The sequence below is a fragment of the Callorhinus ursinus genome, unplaced genomic scaffold (assembly GCF_003265705.2).
Source record: "Callorhinus ursinus isolate GAN/ISIS: 27379988/994484 unplaced genomic scaffold, GSC_fseal_2.0 scaffold16, whole genome shotgun sequence".
In the NCBI taxonomy this organism is placed as follows: Eukaryota; Metazoa; Chordata; class Mammalia; order Carnivora; family Otariidae; genus Callorhinus; species Callorhinus ursinus.
Window position 1 is genome coordinate 33251091 of NW_027397078.1, and position 7897 is coordinate 33258987.

Consider the following 7897-nt stretch of genomic DNA (forward strand, 5'->3'; position numbering starts at 1 on the left):
ATCATTATTAGTTCAAGCTGAGCTCTGAAAAGCATGAAGGCCTAGTGAGTGTTGGTGTTACTATTATTTTTTTACAAATCAGTTATTAGGGAAAGAATGTAGCTGCCACTAATATCTTCTAAAACTCAATATAAGTGATTTTTGAATAATTCAAGTGTTGGATTATTCATATCCACTTGACCTTCTCCAGTAGCTGAAATCTTTGAGAGTTGATGGTTTGCAGGTATTTGAAGAAGCCATTATGCAAATGAAAATATCATATCCACTAAGATATTGTAGGCATTATGGCAGATACCAAAAAGGTATAATGTATTCTCTCAAAGGGTTTGCCAACTTTTCTGAGAAAATAAGCCTGATACATGTTTCTCATTAGATAACAATGAAATTTTTAAATGGCGCTTTGAGAGGATGATGATAATCACAGGCTAATGCATGACTATGCCAACAGCAATTCAAAGAAGAGATACATAACTTCAGGCTGAGACGAGTGATCTAGAGAGATTTGGTGGAACAGATGGATTTTAAGCTAAAGTTTGAAAGGTCAATAGAATTAAAGTAAGGAGCAATGAAAGAAAGAACATAATGGGTTGGGTAGAACAGCATGGCCGACTAAACAATCCATAACAGAGAATGTGCTTGTGCATAAACAAACTGGCATCATTATCGCACTTAGTTTGGACTGTGGGCTTGAGTGAATAGAGAATATCTGTGATTCAGTTTGAATTCTGTGATTCTCAGCCCAGGACTTCTTGCCTAGTTCTTCTGGTAACAACATTCAACACTACGGAGGAAGCAATGACAATTATTGCCTGCTTGGTGGGCTCTCTTGGGTCACTGAAGGACTAGGTTTCAAGATGCAGCAGGTAGAGTATCAGCTTTGAAGAAACATTTCCTAGTATCACCCCTAGTATCAGTCTTGCTCCACTAGGCCCCTGAAAGACTTTCCACTTATTGCTAAAAAGTGAGACATCTGGGCAGAAATATACCACACAGTGGGTCAAGCTTGATGGCTCCTCAGGGATACTGCTTGGGGCTGCCCTCTAGAGGGACTAAGAGTAGCCACCACTACCAACTCTAGGAGCACATAAAAAGGCAAGAGCCTTTTCAGAAAGGCAAGCCACTCTTGAAAAACAGCATGGAGTTTCTTCAAAAAGTTAAAAATAGAACTACCCTACAATTCAGCAATTACACTACTAGGTATTTACCAAAAAACAAAAAGAAAACATAACTAATTTGAAGGGATACATGCACCCCGATCTTTATAGCAGCATTATCAACAATGGCCAAATCATGGAAAGAACCCAAATATCCACTGACTGATGAATGGATAAAGGACATGTAGTATATATACACAATGGACGATTACTCAGCCATAAAAAAGAATAAAATCTTGCCATTTGCAGCAACGTGGATGGAGCTGGAGAGTATTATGCTAAGCAAAAGAAGTCAGTCAGAGAAAGACATGTACCATATGATTTTACTCATATGTGGAATTTAAGAAACAAAACAAATGAACAAAGGAAAAAAAGAGAAAAGCAAACCAAGAAACAGACTCTTAACTCTAGAGAACAAACTGATGGTTACCAGAGGGGAAGTGGGTGGGGAGATGGGCGAAATAGGTGATGGGGATTAAGGAGGGCACTTGTGATGCGCACCACGTGTTGTATGGAAGTGTTGAGTCAGTAAATTGTACACCTGAAACTAATACTACACTGTGCGTTCACTAACCGGAATTTAAATGAAAACGTAAGAAAACCAAAGATATGGAGCACATGCAGGAGGATTTTATATATCTGTATCTATGTAGATATGAAATCAGTCATGTGAAACTGTCACAAAATCTCTAAGAGGTAAGAATTATGACCTTTATTTTATAGATGACAAAAGACTCTAAGTTGGCCTGGGGCATTGACAGATTTGAGATTCAACATGTCCACCCTACCATAAGCAGCTGATAATTTTGGCCCATCAAGACAAGAAAGAAGAGACTAGAGGTCTCAAAGAGGTCGTCTACCTCCCTCTGGGCGTAGCCAGTGCACTCCAGATGTCTGAAGTTGGTAGAAAAAACCCATGAACCTAGAACGTGGGAGCATTTCCGGTTGAAGAGAAACCGTAAGGTAATCCCACATGTAGAAGTGACTGAAGGAGCACCCAGAATAGAGAGCTCGATTAAGAACAGCCTTGCAAGAAGATCTGCAGTCTGCCCAATAACATGAATTGTAGCTTGTCCAAGGAAATTGGACTGCTTGCTGAGATGTTGCTAGGAAGATTACCCAAGGGGAGACTACCTAGGAAGGGCTGGTTGAGCCTTCCAGCCAAAGAGAAAAAGAAAGACGCTGAAAATAAATTGCCTTCCAATTCCCAGTGCAAGGTGTAGCTTTGTAAAAGAGGGTTCCATATATATTGGTGCTTCCTAGAAGCACATTATATAACATTCAGCAGCCATACTAAAATGGCCCTTTCTCTGAATGCGTGGTGCATGTGGTTAGCAAGATGACTACGCCAGGGGAAAAAAAGAAGGAAAGAAAGGTCAATTCCTGATGTGTTTTGGTATAAGGCTTTTTTTTTCCCAAGTAGTAACTAATATTGTGTGTATCAGAGATCTAGGAGGGTCTGCACCCCCGTTATCTGCTTTTATTTTATTTTATTTTTTTGATACCAGGGTGACTTTATTAAAGCGAAGAACTGAACATAATTTTAAAGGACATAAAAATATGGAATGCTTCACAAATTTCTGTGTCGTCCTTGCGCAGAGACTACGCTACTCTTCTCTGTATGGTTCCAGTTTTAGTATATGTGCTGCTGAAGCAAGCACCCCATTGATCTGCTTTTAGATATCAGCCCAATAAGACCCGAAATTCACCCATTTATGCTAAGTTTTGCTTTCTGTAATTCTGTTTACAAAATGGAAACCCGATTGGAAAACATATGCTGAAATTAATTTGCACTTCTGCCTAAATTATTTGAGTACTTTTTCTGCTTAAATTTTTTGTCCTGATAAAAATAAAAGGATTTGAAGAAAGCCATCCTAGAGAAACTTTTAATAAAACAATTTGTAGCCAATGATGTAATCTGAAGTTTGAGCTTGTTGCTCAATGTGAAGAGGAGAAACACTGTTTGCACATGGACCTAAAGAAGCAGCTGGATTTCTAGAGTGTACACACTGTCTTATGCTCTCGTTGTTTAAAAGAAATGGCTATTTTCCCCTTCTTAGTGGAAAAAAAAATCTCTCACAAGACTACATACTTTTGACATAAAAGTTGCACATATTTGACCACACTCTTTGGCACATACCTGCTGTCTCAGAAAAGAAGAAAGAAAAAAATAAAGTTCAGATAGAAAATTCAATCCAATGTCAACACACTGACAAATGAAAAAATTCACCTGAGAAGGCTTTAAAAACAAAACAACAGAAAAGAAAACATTTTGTCCTGAAATAATTTTTGATTTACAGAAGAGTTGCCAGAGAGTTTCCACATACCCTGCACTCATCTTCCCCTTATGCCAGCCACCCTGAGAGAAGCCTTTTGATATCAAGTTGGCCTGAAGCCTGACGAGTTGATTATAAAGTAAGTCTCAGTAAAATGTAACAGTAAGATTAATGACAAATACAAACTGGAAAAATTTTACTAATAAAAGAAGAATGTGCACTTTTTGAAGTGAACCCTATAGATAGTCTAAAAACTCAACGTTCAATAACACAGATTTAACTTGCCTCTTTATATGGTCAATAGTGTGTTACATGTTTTGTGGAAGAAAGAGAAATCTCTTCATTTTGGATAAATCCCACTACAGCATGAACTGTAGATTATCAAGTCACGAGCACCATATTGTAGCAACACATACAATAAATGTAGTAGGTGTGTTTCTTCTCTTGGATGGTGATAAATCTCTTAAAAATGTCAGCCTGCAAATTATCTCTTTGAAATTTATGGCCAACATCACAAAGTGACTCACCAAAGCACTTGTTTTCAATTATTTTATTAGATCACACTCATCCACGATAGAAGAACTAAAGGAGACAATGGGGGAATTTTCTTGAGAAGAGAGCTATGAAAGGGGCAAAGAATGGAAGGTGAGGTGTCAAGGACAAAAACTTTGAGAGTGCTTTCTCAGCCGTGCAGTTGTCAATTTTCCCCCCTTCCTTTATGTATGTATGTATGTATATATGTATGTATGTATGTATGTATGTAAGGGAGAATGGCGGGGGAAGGGTCAGAGGGAGAAGCAGACTCCCTGAGGGAAAAGCAGACTCCCTGCTGAGCAGGGAGCCCTATCCCTGGACTACAGGATCATGACCACAGGATCATGACCTGAGCTGAAGGGAGTTGCTTAACTAACTGAGCCACCCAGGTGCGCCCCACCCGCTTCCTATCTTTTAATAGGAAACTACCTTACCTAAGCTGTAATGACTTGGAATTTGTATATCCTATTTACAAAGGAGATAATGGATCTCTATCCAGATATCATCAGGCTTAGCCTGCTTTTAAGTGAGTTCCCTGATGCATTTGACAGACTGCACTGAGATCTGGGATACTCACTGTCTTGTGTTTACTAGTGATACTCATGTCAATAGATAATTGCAGGGAAGCCTTGGTTGCATACACTTACTGATTTTCCTAAAGCAGGTCCCTGAATTATATTGTGTATGATGCACATTTTTGCAGGGTCTTGTTGTAGTTTTGGTCTGTTAATAAGTAGACGGCCAGGTAGAAATTTCTGGAGTACAGAAAGACAGCTCCAGAGTGGAGCATGCATTACAGTTATAGAAGTCCAATGTCTGCGCAAGCCTACCACAGGCAGTGATAACCAGTCCATCAGCCAGGCAGCACCTCATTCAGCGACATCACAAGGAAGACTGTCTTCTCCAGCACGTCACTTAGTCTCCTCCTGGGTCGCCTTCTTACAAAAAGGACAACTTCTAGCTGAGCCTCAGACAAAACACTAGTGGGCGCGCTCATCTCTTTCTCCAACAATGACTGTCTAATCTGTGCGAGTCAAATTCCTTACTCCGCAAATGAATGAATGGTCTTTCCAAACACTGTGAAGATGCGTTAAAAATTTACATCTATGCCTTGGGGTTTTCCTTTTCGAGTAGTAATGGATAAAATCAACTGACATTCTATTGGCTGTTTCCATTAAAATTCAAAACAGTACTACTCTCGCATCCACTCCTACCTCTCTTCAGGGATTCTCCCTTTGATATCTAGCTTTTAACTAATGAAATGAATTAACTCACCAAAGTTTAGCATATTATGGCAATCTTGAGGGCTATTTATCGAGTTCAAGCATACAAATAAAAACTTGCAATCATCAGTTTTTTCTGTGATACATCATAAAGTAGAGGTGTCAGTGGAAGGCTTCAGCCAGCCTTGTGACGAGTTGCTCCCTTACTTTGAGACAGAGGTCTACACAGCATGCCTTTCTTGAAAAAGATCCTGTCTGGGTGGACTTCACTGCTCAGCTTTACTCATTACATCAACCTAAAAGGCAACTATTGACAATGAACAAGAAACGAGTTTAAGCCTGAACCCGCTAGCCTGGGGCACATTTCTGCTAAAAATTAGAACCATCACCTTCAGGAGTAAAAAGAAACTAAAATTTCACTCTGAATGAATCTCACCAAGGTATTTACATGAGCTTAGTGGACTGAATCCAGGAGTTTACATCTGAGCAAGAAGATACGTAACATCAGTGGTGCAAACAACTGAGGAATTCTATAATAGGGCATCTCAATGATCCTGAGCAAAAAGAATGGGTTATTTTAGTTTCCTGAACACTATTCTCTCTGGAAATAAAAACCAATATGAAGACCTTAATTCCCAGCTATAGAAACTGCTCCTGTAGATCCATGATATGGTGAGGCCAGTACAAAGCAGTGGGCTTTGCTTTTTAGCCGTTTCTCCTTGCTCACATAGGCAGCAGGGACCTGGAATGAAATACACCGTTCAAAGAGTGGAATTCCCTCTGTGCCCCTCTTTATTAGCCTACTTAGGAATAATCAATGCATCTGCATGAGTTAGAGGTGTATGTTATTGATGGTTGAGCTTCTAGAAGTAAATAAGTCGAGACTGTAACATTGCTTGATTGGTTAAAGTGTAGTGTTAAGGGAATAAAAGGATGGACAGAAAAACTGACAGATTTATAGACATAAAAGCAGAGACTATAATAATAATAATATATGTTATTATCATAAACATTTGGTCCTACATTAAATCACTCCACGCTCCTGAGCTTTTGCAGTATGTTTCTGGATAATGTATTATTTTGTCCTCTTGCCTGAAGCTAGTTGTCACTTATTATGGCCATTAAAATGCCTACTTATCATATTTTTCAAAGTATAATATACATGCTTTTCATACATGAATTTTTTTACCGCAGCTATTAATGAGCATGCAGGTGAGTATGTGTGTCTATGCGTGTGTGTGTGTGTGTGTGTGTGTGTGTGTGTACCCATTTGTGTCTGAATATTTGCTCCTTTCCACTTCCTGAAATTCAGCTTTTTTTTCTATTAGTGGAAGTTAGCAAGTAATTGAATTTTGGGGAAATGCAACTCTATTGTCAGCTTTTTTTTCCTTCAAATTTTTATTTAAATCCTAATTAGTGCTATATTGGTTTCAGGGGTAGAATTCAGTGATTCATCACTTATGTACAACACCCAGGGCTCATCATAACAAGTACCCTCCTTAATGCCCGTCACCCATTCAGCCCACCCTCTGCCCACCTCCCCTCCAGCAACCCTCAGTTTGTTCTCTATTGTTGAAAGTCTCTTCTGGTTTGTTTCCCTCTCTCTGTCTTTTTTCCCCCTTCCCATATGTTCATCTGTTTTGTCTCTTAGATTCCACATATGAGTGAAATCATATGGTATTTGTCTTTCTCTTACTGACTTATTTCACTTAGCATGATGCACTCTAGCTCCATCCATGTCCTTGCAAATGGCAAGATTTCATTCTTTATTATGGCTGAATAATATTCCGTTGTGCATATATACCACATCTTCTTTATCCATTCATCAATTGAGGGACATTTGGGCTCTCTCTATAGTTTGGCTATTGTTGATAATGCTGCTATAAACATCAGGGTGCGTATGCCCCTTCACATCTGTATTTTTATATCCTTTGAGTAAATACCTAGTAGTGCAATTGCTCGGTCATAGGGTTCTGTTTTCAACTTTCTGAGGAACCTCCATACTGTTTTCCAGAGTGGCTGCACCAGCTTGCGTTCCCACCAACAGTGTGGGAGGGTTCCCCTTTCTCCGCATCCCTGCCAGCATCTGTCGTTTCCTGACTTGTTCATTTTAGCCATCCTGACAGGTGTGAGGTGGTATCTCATTGTGGTTTTGATTTGCATTTTCCTGATGATGAATGATGTTGAGCATCTTTTCATGTGTCTGTTAGCCATCTGGATGCCTTTTTTGGAAAATGTGTATTCATGCCTTCCCATTTCTTAACTGGATTATTTGTTTTATGGGCATTGAGTTTGATAAGTTCTTTACAGATTTTGGATACTAACCCTTTATCAGATATGCCATTTGCAAATCTCTTCTCCCATTCCATAGTTTTGTTGATTGTTTCCTTCTCTGTGCAGAAACTTTTTATCCTAATGAAGTCCCAACAGTTCGTTTTGGCTTTTGTTTCCCTTGCCCCCAGTAACATGTCTAGTAAGAAGCTGCTGTAGCCGAGGTCAAAGAGGTTGCTGCCTATGTTCTCCTCTAGGATTTTGATGGTTTCCTGTCTCACATGTAACTCCATTGTCATCTCGATGATATTCGTTTAAGAGAGTTTTGGCTTTGGTGTGTCAGTTTTTGTGACTTAGTAGTAACCAGTATTTTATATATATAGATTTTATATATATATATAGATAGATAGATATCTATCTATATATGTGTGTGTGTATG

General features: G+C 39.1%; 1 non-coding gene across 1 annotated transcript; it reads right to left on the reverse strand.

Annotated features, from left to right (window-relative positions):
• Positions 1-2708: 2708 nt before the first annotated feature.
• On the reverse strand, positions 2709-2815 carry LOC112813042 (U6 spliceosomal RNA). Its single transcript, XR_003205427.1, has one exon. It is a non-coding gene; the product is annotated as a U6 spliceosomal RNA (small nuclear RNA).
• Between the last annotated feature and the right edge of the window lie 5082 nt (positions 2816-7897).